This window comes from Onychostoma macrolepis, chromosome 11 (assembly GCF_012432095.1).
Source record: "Onychostoma macrolepis isolate SWU-2019 chromosome 11, ASM1243209v1, whole genome shotgun sequence".
NCBI classification, from domain to species: domain Eukaryota; kingdom Metazoa; phylum Chordata; class Actinopteri; order Cypriniformes; family Cyprinidae; genus Onychostoma; species Onychostoma macrolepis.
In genome coordinates this window covers 854,457-873,047 of record NC_081165.1, presented here as the reverse complement: position 1 = coordinate 873,047, position 18,591 = coordinate 854,457, and the positions used below count along the sequence as shown (strand labels likewise).

Genomic DNA, 18,591 nt, shown 5'->3' with positions numbered 1-18,591 from the left:
TCCTAATGCATGGTGAGAAGGAGAGTTTCAGTGGCTAAAGACTCTCCAAGGACCACAGCTGGAGAATTGCAGAAAATAGTTAAGTCTCGGGGGTCAGAAAACCTTAAAGAAAAATTGTCAAACAGCACCTACATCACCACATGTTGTTTGGGAGGGTTTCAAGAAAAAAATCTCCTAGCTCATCCAAAAACAAACTCCAGTATATTCAGTTATCAGACACGACTGGAACTTCAAATGGGACTGGCTTCTATGGTCAGATGAAAGTAAAAAATTAGCTTTTTAGCAGCAAACACTCAAGATGGGTTTGGTGAACACAGGGATAAAAAGTTCCTCATGTGTACAATGAAATATACTGCTGTATTTTTGATGTTGTGGGCCTATATTTCTGCTGGAGGTCCTGGACATCTTGTTTAGACACATGGCATCATGGATTCTATCAAATACAGATAACAGATAAACAAAATAAAAAGTGACTGACTCTGTTAGAAATCTATAATGGGTCATGTTTGGATCTGACAACTGTACAATAATCCAAACACAAACCTCAAAATCAACATAAAAATGGGTCACTGAGCACAAAACCAAGCTTCTGCTATGGCCATTTCATAGAAAATGAGTGGGGTGAACTGAAGAGAAGAAGCACCAACATGGAGCTGGGAATCTAAAGGGTCTGGTAGGCTACATTATAAATCATATTTTTGCATTCAAATATATCGCGAATATGGAAATGTGTGATTTTGTCGAATGAGAGACCCAACTTTGGTTTCAGTTTTGTTTTAGCCTAAATTAATTTGTTTTGGCTTGTCGTTAATATAGCTATAGCTTCTGATATTTTTCATTCTTGTCTAAATACTTATTTTCTAAATACTGTTAAATTGAAAGGATTTGTTGTGGAGTGAGGGGAACTAAAATAGCCTAGCTATGTTTACAATGTTTATTATAATGTTTGTAAACATTTCGCGTCGGCATTAGGCCTATTTCTGAATGAAATAGCCTAGTAAAATGCGACTTATAGCCTACGCAACTTATGCTTTTTTTTGTTCTCTAAACACAATTTTTTATACGTGTAGCATGTTTTAACCATGCAGCAAACCTTTTAAAATATTTTTGATAAATTAGGCCTACAGAAAAATTTTAAATAAATGATTTTTAAACAACTTAATGTAATAATCAGTCAAAATTCTTATGGTCGGTTAACGTTAATTAACATCCCTACAACAAATCTTTTGCAAGAGAACACAAAGTTTCTTGGGGAAATGCAAAGTTTTGCAAGCAATCACAAAAGCACTGAAATGCTTTTCTTCCCATCTCATATTTTGGACAGCATTTTCATATTTCATTGATATTGTTTTAATAAAGAGCTATATTTATGAACATATTTTATAATAATAATAATAATAAAACACTTTGAAAATAATATATTGAGAGTTTCAAGGTTTTTGAATCAAATTTACTGAAACAGCCAGTTTTAACTGGTTCACACTAAACAGTTGTTGCTAGAGCTCTGCACAGGCCTCAAATATAGGCCCTAGCTCGGCCCTGGCCTGAGACGCTCAGGCACTTGCCCGGCCCTTGTCCGACAGCTTATCAGAATTCTCGGCCCATGTTTGACCAGTGCCATTTTTTTTTCTTTTTCTTTTTCCTTTTTTTATACTACTGTTTCAGCTATTAAAATAGTTCAGTTTTGTATGTAATGTGATGACAAAGTGATTATATTTTGTTTCTTTTTTTTATTAAGTTCATTTAGAAAAACCTTTGGAGCATTTTTTGTTCATTAAATGTAAGTTTTTGTTTTTTAAAGTAACGTCCACCGGCAGACAGTGAGTTGATCATAGCCTATGTTTGATCAATTTAGCCTTCTCAAATCATCACGACTTGCCTAAAATAAAATCTATAGATATAAAACAGTGCAAGCATATCGCAATGTTAGTTTAAATATTTAACCTATATAAATGTGCGCTGTTAGATGCATATCCAATTGTTTGTGCGGAGAGTGGAAGCTAAAACGCGCTTTGCATGGAGGTGCCAGTGCAATCACTTAGCTACATTTTTTTACTTAATAACAGTGGAAACAACTTAAAATACGCCATCATTTTTGCTCATAAAAAAACTATCTCATGTTGTTTCCACCAGCATGGCAATTATTATTTTTTTCATCACCATAATTGATGGATGCCTAAAATATAACAATAAGGAGAAGTCTAAAACAGGCCCTAAGCCCGGCCCGCATCTGAGATATGAGGTGAAAATTGGCCTGAAGTCCGGCCCTAAGGGCGTAAATAGGTCGGGGCCCATCAGGCCCGGGCTTAAATGCAGGGCTTTTGTTGTTGCTACTGAAATTTAAATCTTAAAACATCTTTAAATACTCATAAAACTGCAATGAAGCTAAAATGTGGGCGGCCATTTTCATTATGTGACTTAACCTTGACAAGAAAGAGCATATTCTGTATAGAAGTTCACCTCACACATCTCAACACTTTAGATCATTCCTCCTGTATTTGCCTGACCTGATCTCAGCATTCGCTTTATGTCAGAGCCCACAAAGACGAATTCATCATCCTCTACCCAAAACCACATCGGCCCATCCTCCTCGTACATCCCAAATACCTAAAACTGCTTTAGCTGCCAGCAAAATATTGTATGAAATTTTCAAAGTGCCAGCATATCATAGAAAAGACAAAAAGTACCCTTGAAAAGCCATCCTACTGTAAAAACTAGCGCAACACTCCTGTACCATGCAGCACTGCCTGCTTCCATCCTAGTTATTGCTCTAGTTTAGAAAAAACAAATTGATAAATGAGTCCGAGGACAAGAAATCCTTTTAATCAGACATGTTTTATGAACCTGTGGCCCTTCTCTATGCCTGTCCTTCATAAAACAAACACAAAGACGGACAACACTGTACACTTTTACGTAAATATTTTCATTCCAATATACATGAATTATGAAAATTAATGAGTATGCACACTGGAAAGATACAGCAGTGTATTGAGTGCTTACGCCTCCAATCATAAATCCACTAATACATTCAAAGGTGGACCATTATATATTACCATGCTCTGAGAAATACACACAGGAGAAATTAATCGTTTAACTGTGGGTTTTCCAGCGTCCATGGCTTTGAATTGCATGACTAGCCTTGCATTCATAAAGCAAAGCCTATAAGGAAAGAAGCCATCCTTAAGGCCCCAAATGGTACAAATTAAATGGCACGATTTGAGGTTACATTAAAACTGAACATAAAGGTTTGTGAGGTGTGGAAGAACTACTATTGAAGGGGCTCCAACAGGTTTCTAACAAGTTACACAGTGAACAGACATGTCCTTGTCGAAAAAGGGCCATTAATTAACAACACTTGGTTGCCTCGATGTATTGGAAATAAAAAAAGAACAATTTCACCACCCATATGACTTAGGTGAATATATCAATGTACACAAATGTCTAAATGCCATATATAAATGTGGTAACATTTTAGGGACCATTTCACTATTGCTTATTAGCATGCCTATTATTAACATATTGGTTGTTAATTAGTACGTATAAAGCACATCTGCATGACCATATTCTACATCCCTAATCCTACCCAATACATAAACTTAACAACTACCTTACTAACTATTAATAAGGAGCAAATGAGGAGTTTATTGAAGCAAAATCATAGTTAATGCTTCGTTAAATGCAAGAATTGGACCTTAAAATAAAGTGTGACCATAAATGTTTGTGTCATGACGACAATATTTGGAAATTTTACCAATATTTAGTAAAATTTGGTAAATTGGTAAAAAATAAAATAAATAGGTATGTAACCTGTATGATTTATTAAACTATATTATATAATGATATACTTATATTATGTATATTCATTATTAATCAAATATTGATCTCACTCTACAATGCAGCATGTTCAAATGCATGTCAGCTAACCTTCCATATGCGCAATTATGCCTGTAAAATGAGAACAAGCTGACGAGAGTGACCTACACTGAGAACTTGAAGTGTAAATGTTAAGATTCACAAGTAATGTGTGAAATGTGTGCTTTTCATTAGTGGACTAAATCCATTTGGCTAATCCACCATATCCATGTAAATGTGATGAACATGAGTGAATAACACATTTCTGACAAGCGTGTTTTTTAACTATTCAGTGTCTGTTAATGAAAAGCGTTCTGCAGTATCTACATCAAAGTGCTTTGAATTGTCTGGCCAGACAAAAGGAAAGAGCTTAGGAGAAAAGCTATAACTGTGTAAACTGTGGCATGGCGAAGACTTGGAACAGAACAAGTCGTATGCAATAAGATTAAAATGATAATGAGGGTTATTAAAGATAATCTTTTTATTTCTGACAGAACACGGAGGGATATTTTTGATGCATTATCTTTAATCTGTAGGTTCTTAGTCTTATGAATAATGTGCTCTACTGCTTTGAAACTACTGGCCTGAATTTCCCATTGGGGACCCATAAAGTATGCCCTGTCAACCCATCAATGTACCATTAACACCTATGTATCTTAATCTTTGTGGAATAAATTCTACAAATATCTAATACAGGGCATGAAATCTATGTTAAGTTATGGACATACTATACATTTATGTATTGGTGTTTCTTTAGCTACAAGCACTTTTATGACAAAGGGTTTGATTTTTAATAAAACTTTTTTTTTATTATTAATTACATTACAAACTTTCTTGTATCTGTATCTATATATCTATATATTGTATTGCTATACACCATGAACACTGAAAATAGTTAGTAAAATTATCACAAAAAATAAATAAATAAATAAATAATGATAATAATCTAAACAAACAGCAACACTTCAACTATGATAAATGATTTGGCCATTTTATTTTTGTTTAAACAGTGTACTTTTTTAACAAGGAGGCAAAAGTGTCAAAACATAATTGAACTATAAAATAAGAAAAAAAAATGTAATTAAGAAAAATACATCATTTGAGATTTGATATAAATGACATTGTGTTAATACGAAATGGGTTAGAAACATTACAGTTTTCCTGTGATGCACATCTACTTTTAGACAAACTAGTGAACGTGTGAAAACTGTTTTAAGATAAGTAATTTTTTTTAATGTCCACATTTTGGGAATGTTGCCAGGTCATTTTAATCAAGCAGATCTGCTATGCTGTCAAAAACTGTTTTTGTAAATGGAGCTGTTTATCCCAGAGTTGGTTTTACAGCAGTAGACTCAACTAGTCCACAGGGTCACTTGATAGACCGGACTGTCAGTTCGTAAGCATCCAGTGCTGCCCATCTACGGAGCAGTGGGCCACATAATTCAACCCATGAGCTGTTCTATAGAGGGGATTCGAGAGGTACATGCAGAAAGCTATCTGTCCAAACTGTCAGTCTGGAGCGTCCCTTAGGCCGAATGACAACACAAAACTGAATAAAACCACACTGTGCTACAACAAGGACTTAGTGGGTGGAGTGGGGAAAAAACAAGCTTACTCCATGTCTGAAAATACCAGATAATGAGCTTGTATAAAACCCCAACCAGTTTTACCCAGAGCACAACAGGGGAGGATAAATTGTGACTATTTACACATTAGACCATTTATTAAAACACATTAGAGGAAAGTGTATCCGTTCATGAAACTAATTGTAATGAACGAGACATAAAAAAAAGCATCAACGGCTCAGAGAAAACATCATTAGTAAGTGCATTTATCATATACTTTCTGTTTGTGGATGAAAAGCATTGATTTTCACGAGAATAGCTTTACTTGATCAGAAAGCAACACTGTTCAGGCCTATATATTCATTATATATATATATACACATATACATATGCACACACACACACATAATTTTATTTTTTCCCCCACATTTTTTCTGGAATAAAACAAAAGAAATATAGATCCAAAAAGATCCACAAGAAGTTCAACAAGTGAAAAGAAAAAGAAAAAAAAACACCCATAAGTACAATTAATTATGTAATTCAAAGTAATTAAAATGTCCTACCAGTGAACTACTACATCATTACGCACGTAAGAATAAGTCTATAAAGTGAGGAAATATGTTTCATTATTGAATTGTTCCAATTTTTCCCATGTATTATATACATTCTGAGAAACAAACAGAGACAAAGTAACCACAAAGTAACCACAAACAAACAAACAAACGAAAAAAAATCTAACCTAAAAAACAAACCTAACAAACCTGTTATTTAATGTCTTCATTACTTGGGGAAAATAAAAAGAAAGAGGGGAAAAAAAAAAAAAAACTGAATGTGTTAGAAATAAAAGTATAGGATTTATTTCAATTATATATTTCAATCGACTGAAAGATAAATAAATATAATAAATACAAGTTAAATGCACAACTTAGACTTCTCTGTTCATAAATATTGATTCTTAAGGCATAACCATAAAAAAGCTATATACAGTACACTGAACAAAATTATAAATGCAACACTTTTGTTTTTGCCCCCATTTTTCATGAGCTGAACTCAAAGATCTAAGACTTTTTCTATGTACACAAAAGGGATATTTCTCTCAAATATTGTTCACAAATCTGTCTAAATCTGTGTTAGTGAGCACTTCTCCTTTGCTGAGATAATCCATCCACCTCACAGGTGTGGCATATCAAGATGCTGATTAGACAGCATGATTATTGCACAGGTGTGCCTTAGGCTGGCCACAATAAAAGGCCACTCTAAAATGTGCAGTTTTATCACACAGTACAATGCCACAGATGTCGCAAGTTTTGAGGGAGCATGCAATTGGCATGCTGACTGCAGGAATGTTCACCAGAGCTGTTGCCCGTGAATTAAATGTTCATTTCTCTACCATAAGCCGTCTCCAAAGGCGTTTCAGAGAATTTGGCAGTACATCCAACCGGCCTCACAACCGCAGACCACGTGTAACCACACCAGCCCAGGACCTCCACATCCAGCATTTTCACCTCCAAGATCATCTGAGACCAGCCACCCGGACAGCTGCTGCAACAATCTGTTTGCATAACCAAAGAATTTCTGCACAAACTGTCAGAAACCGTCTCAGGGAAGCTCATCTGCTTGCTCATCATCCTCAACGGGGTCTCGACCTGACTGCAGTTCGTCGTCGTAACCGACTTGAGTGGGCAAATGCTCACATTCGATGGCATCTGGCACTTTGGAGAGGTGTTCTCTTCACGGATGAATCCCGGTTTTCACTGTACAGGGCAGATGGCAGACAGCACGTATGGCGTCGTGTGGGTGAGCGGTTTGCTGATGTCAACGTTGTGAATCAAGTGGCCCATGGTGGCGGTGGGGTTATGGTATGGGCAGGCGTATGTTATGGACAACGAACACAGGTGCATTTTATTGATGGCATTTTGAATGCACAGAGATACCGTGACGAGATCCTGAGGCCCATTGTTGTGCCATTCATCCACGACCATGACCTCATGTTGCAGCGTGATAATGCATGGCCCCATGTTGCAAGGATCTGTACACAATTCCTGGATGCTGAAGACATCCCAGTTCTTGCATGGCCAGCATACTCACCGGATATGTCACCCACTGAGCATGTTTGGGATGCTCTGGATCGGCGTATACGACAGCGTGTTCCAGTTCCTGCCAATATCCAGCAACTTCGCACAGCCATTGAAGAGGAGTGGACCAACATTCCACAGGCCACAATCAACAACCTGATCAACTCTATGTGAAGTAGATGTGTTGCACTGCGTGAGGCAAATGGTGGTCACACCAGATACTGACTGGTTTTCGGACCCCCCGATACAGTAAAACTGCACATTTTAGAGTGGCCTTTTATTGTGGCCAGCCTAAGGCACACCTGTGCCATAATCATGCTGTCTAATCAGCATCTTGATATGCCACACCTGTGAGGTGGATGGAGTATCTCGGCAAAGGAGAAGTGCTCACTAACACAGATTTAGACAGATTTGTGAACAATATTTGAGAGAAACAGGCCTTTTGTGTACATAGAAAAAGTCTTAGATCTTTGAGTTCAGCTCATGAAAAATGGGGGCAAAAATAAAAGTGTTGCGTTTATAATTTTGTTCAGTGTAATTCAAAAGGGTATGCACCCAGCATGCACCATTATATAAATATAATAAAGACATGACCATGATCAGCTCAACTATCTCTACCTGAGACCAAGGACATGCTCTACTTTGTTTCCTGCATTTACGTACTATAGATCCATATGAATAATCAGGAGGCTACTAGTCTGAGCAGGCATACTTAAGCCCTGCACTAAAAGTAAAGTCAAGCTGCGTTTTTCTCTAAAGGTTAGATAGAAAATGGAAATTATGATTTCATGGAGTTTATTCTCACCGAAGGTCTGCGTGACAGCAGGGGTGAGACACAGAGGTGACAGACAGGACCGCCACTGCAGCCAATTAGGGCTCTGGAATAAGAATGACCAGGGGATAAATAAAGAATGAACGAAAAAATGAGTATGGTGCACACACTGTGAACTCAAGGTGAAACAGAGTAAGTAATTATGATGGAAACAGGAGTCACTTGGTTTGGGGGTGGGGGGGAGCAACAGTGTCTGGGGTTGAAATGTGCCCAGTAATGAGTATGGCTACTGAGACGGGAAGAGATGAGGAACAATTCCCTCTTAAGCAGGTCTTTCCCCAACTGACAGAAATGGATGCAAACTCTGCTCAAAGGTGTCTGGGTATAGCAGGTTACAGGGTTGATTTCTGGAGGCCAAATTGGAGACAAAAATCTCTATGTTTAACAACAGAGTAAGAAGTAGAATTGAAGTTAGCATGAAACATGGGCTCTTAGGCTCAAGGTCAGGAATAATGCTTACTTTCCAAATGTCAAGGGTCACGACACAGTGGAGAAATGGATATAAAAACAGCAACAGATACAGGAACGAAGTCATAGAAATACATGGAAGAGCATAAATGATAAATAAATGAAAAGAGTGTTAATAATAATGATTGAAATAATAATAATAATAATAACAACAATAACAACAATAACAATTATTATTATTTCAAGAATGTTGAACAGGACATAACACCACAAATGTGGAACTGTCATAATTTCTGGAAAATGTATGAACAATAGTTATATTATTGTTGTTATAATAGTTATTTTGATAAAATAAATATAGAAATTGTTTATTTTAAACTTTGTTTAGCTAATAATTGTTTGCAAAATATCATAGTTTAATAGGGGTTTAATGGTACACGTATTCGTACCGAAAAATTTCCGGTACGGGTCTTTCGATTCAGTACACGTGTATTCGGTATACATGTTTAAATAAATATTTTATGAAACAAGTTATGACTCTGTAAATTATTAGGCCTATATTTCAACAACAAATAGAAATTATATAATTTAGTAAACCATTGTTAAATTAAATTAATAAAAAAAAGTGCCATACGAAGTGCCATCAAGTCCTAAACATTAGCATCTGGGTGCTTTTGATAATTGCATCAACCAATTAGAAGCATTCAGTCATTGTTCAATGGGTTGGGAGGGTAATCAAGAATTTGCCTCAGAGAAGTGCTAATCATTTAGTACGAGTCTTGTTGATGATAATACAACTGTCAAATAAAAACAAACAACCTTTCTATGAGTTAACACCAAGTTCATATCTGCCACTCTCCATTGCTTTTCAAATACAAATTAATCACTCTTGATCTCAACCGTCTCAGACAGTCAAAATGACACAGCATTCTCATTAAATTTAGACGTTTGAAGGGTGTAGAACAAGCAGATAAAAAAAAATAAAAATAATAAACACTAAACGCAGCCAAAACAGGCTAAGCTTTGTGGTGTAATCAAGACTCGTACTAGCTTTGAATTTTACAAATTAGCCAAGAGCTTGTCAAACTCATTAAAAAGTGACAGTTGGTCTGGAGTTCCAGATGGTAAACGATACAAACCATTAACACAAGGCCACCACAACAACATAACTCCTACACTTCAAATGAATCTCCCACAAGGTAAAAACACATAAATATAGTCTACATACAGTCACATTCCAAAGCCGTGTCTGGAAGCATCATTTATTCCCTAAGGCACACTGATTGATCTGTAAAAAACGTATGAAAATAGCACAGCTGCACGGAATTATCTATGTAATGGCATTTAATTGTGGGCAAGGATGTGGAGGATAGTTTTTGAGAACGACACATTAGCGGTCTGGAAGCGCTGAGAGCAACTGGCCATTTAATCAACAGCCTCATGGTGATATGTAGTTATTCTGACCCCTGAATACGTCGGTGCATAAATCACAATGAGAAAACAGCAGTTACCATGGTGAAGAGATGAGAGGGGACTTTATAGTATGTCCTGAGAGTACAGAAATACTACACAAAAGCAGACGTTTCTGGGCATTTATCTTTTCATATTCATCCCAACAGGCTACATGCCTGTTTCACTAAAGCTAGAAGGCTAGATTTCTGAATACGCATTCAACGCCTGTCAATTTACACTACAAAAATACAAAGTCAAAAGATGGAGAGGCTATTTCTTTGTGTTCTGGATTTATCCAACTCAACTACCTACTATGTAACCAGCTTCAAAAGCATATTCAATACGGTGTCCTTTGTAAACAGTTTCAATAATTCAAGGACAATGTACATTTCCATAACAGGGTCATGCCACTAGACTTCAATCTGAGTTTTGATTGCTTCCACATAGCGAGCTAAAAGAAACAGGGGTCGTAATAAATGTCTGAAGAGTGATTTTGTTTTCATTAACAGCTCTCAGAGATATTCACCACACCTTATAGCTCTTTTGAAATGCAAATATGAGCTCAATTACATCAAAACAACTTTCTGCAGTTTTTCATCCTAAACTGTCTACCCACATATTGCGGTTGCCAACATTATTTACGGAAATTGAATTGTACCGTTCTAATTTTGCACAATAACGTAAACATGATCTGTAGAGATATGATTAATTTGCATTTATATTCAACACAAACAAAACAATTTATGATGAGAAAACACAAACATGTTTTAAACAAAGATTGGCCATCCCTGAGGAAATAGCAGCAAGCATTAGTATAATGAATACAGCCTTGTGGATTAAACTGAATAACCTTGCTGTCTACTTAAATACTTGGTATGTACAGTGTACAGGTAATATGGGTTCATTTTTTTAATTTTTTAATTTTGTTTTAAAAAACACTTGAAAGAATGCAGCTCTCTCACTTCAGCAGAAACATCACATGAGAAACAAGGGTTCAACTGTGTCATGTACACATCAATATAAATACTTTATGAACTGAAAGACCTGAATTCTGTCACTCGCATGACATATTTCTGTAGAGATATAAAAAAAAAAAAATTAAAAAAATCTTGTGTCAGGACAAGACTGTGCTGGTTGATATTTTCCATGCTCTTACAAAGTATGGAGACTATAGTGTTCAAACTTCAAAAATGAAGAATGAAGAAAGAATAATAATAATAATAATCTTAATATGTATAAAACATTTTTTAAAAGTGAACAAATAATTCAGACCAGTTTATGAACCAGACCAATTGATTCACTGAAAAGATTCAACACAAAAGAACAGTTCACTAATCAGATATTGCTACATCTTACATGAACTCACAGAAATGCACCAAGGGCAGGGCAAATATCAAGATTTTCAGTGAATAACAACAAAGCTTCTATCAAGGAAAGTCTTTTCATTCTGTGACCATATTTGCGAAGACTCCAGGCATACAAGACCAATTCCTTTCTACTTGAAATACCAAAATCTCAAAAGTATTTGCCAAACTCACATTTAAATAACATATTTAAAAAACTTACAACATAACAAAATATTACAGGAACTGCCTCATGAAATGTTGTTTCTTGTGTGTAAATTGCACTGAGAAACATCTGTTTTAGGTTGGTCCAGCCAATGTGCTTGTACCATCCAAAGCGCATAAAGTTTCTATGGGAACCTGAGCATCTAACAACAGTTGCAATGATGCAATGACTTTATCCATTGGCAATTTGCTCTTAAAGATGATGGGAATTATTCCACCATACTGCGCACTGCCCTTTCTCCCATTATTCATAGTAATAAGTGAACCGTCCAGGAGTGTATACAATTTTTGATAACTTACTTTTCAGAAGTCACTTCAGAAGGCTTGGAATACAGTCCATGAGTCCATTTAGGACCCTTTTAAAGTGCTTTACATCCTTTTTGCAGCTTAAAATCTCCAGTTTCCATTGTAATTGCATTGAAAAAAAAAGGCCAGCTAAGTCTTCCAGCAAATTTCTCCATGGAAGAAAGGAAGGAACAAATTGAGGGCAAGTAAATGATGACAGGATTGTACATTTTGGGTGAACTAATCCTTTAAGAATGGTTCTTACGGATCCTTTGGATTTAAACAATGTCTCCACAAGGGAACTCAAAGATAAGGAAAGGCCGGTGTACCGTGCAAAAATAACAATCATATGCAAATGTGCCAATATGTGAAGAAGGTGGCGACGAAAAGTCAAGCAATCGCTCATGTAAATGCAGGCCGTGGGAGTTTATCGAATCAAAGTAAATGATAGCCGAGTTCTCAAACACAGATGCTCGCATTTCCATAACAGTCGACTTCAAAACTGGTAAAGGTAACAAAACACAGTTAGGAATCTTCAAGCATGGCAGGTTATTTTGTGTGATGGGAGAGAGGTTGTCAGTGCGTCACGCAACGATGAACAGATGGTACGTTTCAGTGTTAGTTTCAGAACAAACTTGCAGTGAGGAAGACTATGGAGGCATCAACAATTGTCGAAGAAAAAGTAAAAGGAATTTGTCAAGCACTTGTCCATGGCTTTTCCTCAAAAGATTCTTCTAATGAGACAGTTGGAGGCAAAAGGTGAAAGAGGTGCTGCTTGGACACGTGGGATGAGTATAGATCCAGTGTACTGTGTCAGTTGAAACTCACTTTGAAATCCGTTCCCATTTGTCCATTTATTCCAGTCTGTCTTTCTTTGGAAGTATGGGAATTAGACTGCAACTCAATCTGGCTTCAAATGAAGAATTTTGATTATCCGTCATGTCAAGGACGCTTGGATTTGTCTGTATTTTTTTCAAATTTTCTGATGAATGAAGCTATTTTTAAAAGGTCAGTGCCGAAGTCTGTGGGACATTTTGAAAAAGTAAAAGAAAGCAGGACTATGAAAAACAAGTTTCATGCAGGTTAAGCAAAGACTATAAACCGTAGAGACTCGAGAGCTTCTAAAACTCTCCTTTGTTAAGGTCTGAGCTTCGATTGATCAGGATTCTAAGAGCGCTGGTCAAACAGGTTTCACAAAAACTCCAGCCACCTGTAGCTTGTGTCCCGTCGTCTTTTCTCTATGTTAACCTTAACTGTTTTTAAATTGTTTACTGCCTCGTGGATGTCAACATAATGCCAGTCATTGCTTGCAGCCTCAGTAAACAGTTTACAGCACAACATTGCCGCAAATTACCCTTGTTATTACCGTACACGCCGCTGTGGAGGTAATATTTGGCAGCTCAGCTTTTAGACGTGAATTATGGGCCTTTTAAAACCCCTGCAAACTTGAATGTTAGATTTATGGTTAAATTAAAAAGCCTAAATTATTTTAGACAAGAGCGGACAAGGTTTTTTCGTAAATGTTCGGCACACGCCTCAGGCGTGCCCTGATTCATCTTGTTGGTGTAAACATGGGGGCCAATCCTCAAGGGCATCCTACATAAAGATGATCTCGAATGACCTCCGGCCTCTGATTATGCAGACAAAGGTGAGATGCTAACAACAGACGTGCATTTGAATCCACGCATGTCCGCCTTTTGAATAATAGACAGCTGACACCAGAAACGACCAGTTGTCTTTTTAGAAAATATAACGGGTCATAAGGTGAGCTGTGTTTTCTTTTATTTAATAGTGATGCACTGTCCTATCGACGCATTTATCAGCAAAACATAACTGTTTTGCAAAAAGTTCAAAATATACAGCAACATATATGATGTGCCTGCAGATATTTATTTTGACCTTGTCTTATTTATTTATACAAAAATATATATTTTTTGTGTTTATGTGCAGCTCTTCTTTTTATAATATGTCTGTATGGCAAAACTAAACACCAAAGCCTTTGGAAACTCTATAACAAGTCAAAAGAACTCTCACAAAAACTATAGAGAAGTAGTTCATGAGATTGGCTACCTCTATAAGAACATTTCCAAACACAAGTTCCTTGACATCATCATTCTTAAGTTTAAAATGTGTTATACCACAACAAACCTTCCAGGGCATTGAAGAAAAAGCACTATTTCATCAAGGAGAATATCGTGTTTGGTCAGAGTAGCTGAGAAAAACCCTCAATTTACTGCCAAAGATTTGCAAGATGACCTGATGAAAGGAGGAAAAAACATTTCAATGCAGAGTGCAAGAAACACACTAAATAAGAATGGCATTCATCTCAGGACAGCTCGCCAAATGCTGCTCTTGACCAAGAAGAACATAAGAGGCCAGCTTGAATAGGCCAAAATGAATTTGGATAGACCTGTGAAGTTCTGGAAAAACATTTTATGGAGAGATTTTTATTTGTTTATTTATTTAACAGGGACAATACACTAGGAATTGTTACACACAGACAACCGATGCCATGTACATAGAGCATATAGCATAAAGCTAGTTTGCAGCCCTCGTCCCTGGTTAGGCTTTTACATAAAATCAAAACATAAAGATTTCAGCCATTGTTTCAGCTTTGTAGAGAAAACTGTGAGTTCTGATTGCAACTTTAAATCAACAGGCTTAGTATTCCATAGATGTGAACCTTTTACTGAGAACGATGATCAACCCATAGTAATTCTGCATCGCCGAACTCTACAATTCCCACTTACTGTCCCTCTGGTCTTTTCCCAGACAGACTGACAGACTATATCGGGGGCAAGGCCATGTATACACTTAAATACTGTTTTAATAAATGAAAACTTTAAAAGATTATCAATACTTAAATTATACTTCTGAAGAATTTGACAATGATGCCATTTCATTGGTTTCTGATCCATTACTTTTAAAGTTTGTTTGTATAGTGACATCACAGGCTTAACGACTGATTGAGAAGCTTGACCCCAAATTATCGCACAATAGGTCATATGTGATAATATCATAGCATGCATAAACACTTGAGCTGCTTTAAGAGATATACATGGTCTTATCATACGAAAAAAGTTCAAATTTGTCTTGATAGTCTTAGACATTTTCTTAATATGGGCATCAAACTTAAGTTTAGAGTCAACTATAACACCTAAATATTTAAATTCACTTACTACCTTGATTTCCTTTTGGTCACTTTTAATTTTAAATACATCCAGTGCTTTGTTCTTTAATGAAAAACACATTGAAACTGTTTTGTTGTAATTTAAAGTCAAACAGTTATCCTGCAGCCACTGGGAAATACAGACCAGTTGCCTGGTTAACATTTCTGCAGCCATATTAGAAGTTTCTGCTGTTACATAAATAATTGTGTCATCTGCATACATTTGACAATCAACCTCCTTGCAACTTTCAGGTACATCATTTATATACAAACAGAAGAGCAACGGACCTAATATTGAACCTTGTGGTTCACCTAGTTTGCATTTTTGAAGTGATGACTTCACACCATTCATTTTAACACATTGTGACCAAACTGTATTTTTTTTTTGTTTGTTTGTTTTTTTGGACCCATGGATCAGCAAAATATCTAGTGCAAAAAAGGCAAAGCATATGAGCAGAAGAACACCATCCATCTCTATGGTCAAACAAGTAGGTGGAGCAGTCTTGTTATGGGGGTGTTTTGCTGTTGCAGGAAGACTGTATGAAGAACATCATGGATATCTTGAAGCATTAGGTAATTTGGCGATGATTGCGATGCCTTCGCTGCAGATTTGATGATCACTGGACAACAGGACAATCATTCCAAATTACACTCTCAAATCTACTGAAGATTGGTTAAGATTTAAATTTCAATCAAATTCTTTAGTGGGATTTGAAAACAGCAGTGGCAACTTGAAAACCAAAGATTATGAGTGATTTGAAAGCTTTTAGGAACAGACTAAGATTCAAGGACAGAGGTCTACAGCTGAGATACTGTATATAGCCATAAGCTTTTAATAAAAATTAAAAGTGTATCTTAAGCTTAAAGCCTGAGAAAAACAAAGTAAACCGAGCAAGTTTCGATCCATAAGCGAGATGTTTATTTGATTGCATCTTAACAAATGCAAAGCACAGTCTACCCAGAAGGTGAATGCCCAGCAGCCTCAAATCATCTCTGCCCTAAAATCTGTTGTCCCCTCTGCACCCAACGTCCGAGAAACACGCTGCTCTACATAGAATTAACCCCCGTTCCAATCCAACGGATAACACACGTCTATTCAATGTAGGACGCAAAACGTAATGCGGCATAAAAAGATTAAATTCCCCGGCTTTCTGCATCCAATTTGAATGCTCCTTTTTTTCGTGTCCTCTTCTTCTGATGCATCTTATAAAAAATGACTACATTTCAGTACGGTCGTTTCCCGAGGCCTCCAAACAATAGCCTCGCAGCAGCGCGCTGGATAGATGCCACCACGCATCCGATGCAGGACACATAATCTCCTTGCGGTGATAGCAGAACATTCTGGACCGGAGGAAAGCTGTTCATCCACGGCAGCAGACAGTCATCTGACAAATACAGCAGACAGCGATGATGGCTTTTATATGAAGTGAAGTAAACAAGCGAGAGCCCCGCAGGAGATTGCCGTGAGCTCTTTCTGATGACACATGTAAACAGAATATTTATCGATGATCTGAGAAACAGTGATTGTAGCTGCAGGAAAAGAGAAATAGAGGCCATTTTCATGTCATGATGTAGCTTTGACCTTCATTGAATGGCTTTGGATGGTAGAGCTTTATGTAAAATGACATCACAGAATAAACTTACCATGTGTACAAATCTTTTTTTAAATTGCATATACATTCATATATATATATATTTAACATTAAGAATGTTGTGTAAACATAAATTCATATTAAAATTTAAAATTAAGTGATTTTAGTGTTTTTTCATCTAGATGAACTGGCCATAGCCTTAAAAAATGTAATGTGGTGTGACCATGATTTATATTAAAATTGCTTAACTTTTTTTTTTTTTTTTTAAATGTTCTCAGTAATTAAAGTGTTTAGAAAAAGTATTTGCATTTGAGTTTTTGTAAATAATGATCTCTTATTTTTGTTCTATAATTTCAGAGTTGCCTTCTTAAATGTAGTTAACAGACTTGTTTTTCCTGCAACTTGCATACAACTGATAAAAATGTTTTAAAAATACCATTCACTTAAGCATACTGTAGCAGTACTTAAGTGAATGGTTCATATTTCAACCACAGAAATTAGATATTTTATTTTTATTTTAATGCAAATTATTATTGCTATTATTAGGTCACACCACATGATGAGTGGTCGCTCCAAATGACAAAAAGACCTTATATCATTAAAAATCTATTTAAAGAGACATGTATGAAAAGTGCAGCATGTGGCATTAACTGCAGGCATTCCTTTAGCCTCAGTTATTTCTGCTCAATTGACCCTTTCGCCGGGAGTTTGATTACAGACAGGTAGTCTGACATATTTTAACGCCGAAAAACAAACCAGACAGGAGAGTAAATTAACGTCAGTGGACTTGAACTTGAAAAATGGTGTATCAGAGATGGAAATTCGAGTCTGCAACTTGGACTCGAGTCGCACTTAAGTCACATAAATAAAGACTTGGGACTTGACTTGGACTCGTGACTCATGAGACTCGTAAAAAACGCAAGTCATTTGGTATGGGAGTTTATATGAATGTATGTCTGAGGAGAACTGGCTGTCTTTAGAAAAGTTTAGATGGTATTTTCTTCTCATCTTGCCTCTGTATAATGCATATTAAAGTAGTGTTCATAACTGCAGCGCTGCTTTATTTACAGCGGCAACCAAGGAAACAATGTTTAATTGCTGTTCAAGCGCCACCTGCTGGTAGAGAGTGAATTTGCTTTCTAATTCAGCCTGTCTGCTGTTTTGTTTCGTGCAGATGTTTCATGTAGAATAGTTTCACAAAACTAACGTCAGGCCATTTTGTTTTTGCTTCAAATTTTGAAATTATACAATCCAATTTAGATCAAAAACTGCTCATGCTGCATGTATGCAGCCTCTTTGTTTGGATTGTGTTGTGTTTAAAATACAGTGGTTGATTCTAATTTTAAACTGAAAAAGAGCACAGACAAAACCTTAGTTTGTTTTGGATTTCTTTCATTTGTGTTATTTATTTGATTTGATTGGGGTTTGTTTTAAAATTTCAATTTCGTTTTGTTGTTAGACATTTCAATTTTACAAAGAAATGTGAAGCATTTTGTCTGACAATAAATTGGCACCTTTTCATTTCTAATTTGTCTTAAACTTTGTTAAAGTTTTTTCTGAGAAAATCATATTGTGAAATCAGTATTTCAAAACGGATTTAGCCTCAATTACAAGCTGAAAGAACTCTTGCTAATAAATAGAAAAAAGACTTGAGACGTGACTTGGATTAAATTAAATTAGACAGAATATATAGTGCAAAAAATGTGCAAAGAAAAAAAGAAGAACAGAACAGTCTTGCATGTCTAATTGGAGTGCTGTATCCTCCTCCACACTGATGTCGTGTATCTTACAGT

General features: G+C 36.3%; 1 protein-coding gene across 6 annotated transcripts in view; it reads right to left on the bottom strand.

Annotated features, from left to right (window-relative positions):
• fhit (fragile histidine triad diadenosine triphosphatase) overlaps positions 1-18,591 on the bottom strand; it is a 321,633-nt gene that overhangs the window by 235,987 nt on the left and 67,055 nt on the right. The window contains exon 1 of one of the 6 annotated variants that reach the window (XM_058790644.1): positions 8,298-8,368. The exons of the other annotated variants lie outside the window; for them this stretch is intronic. The gene's annotated coding sequence lies outside the window, so the exon portion shown is untranslated. Of the gene's footprint in view, positions 1-8,297; positions 8,369-18,591 lie in introns of those variants that run through there. 6 annotated transcript variants of the gene reach the window in all.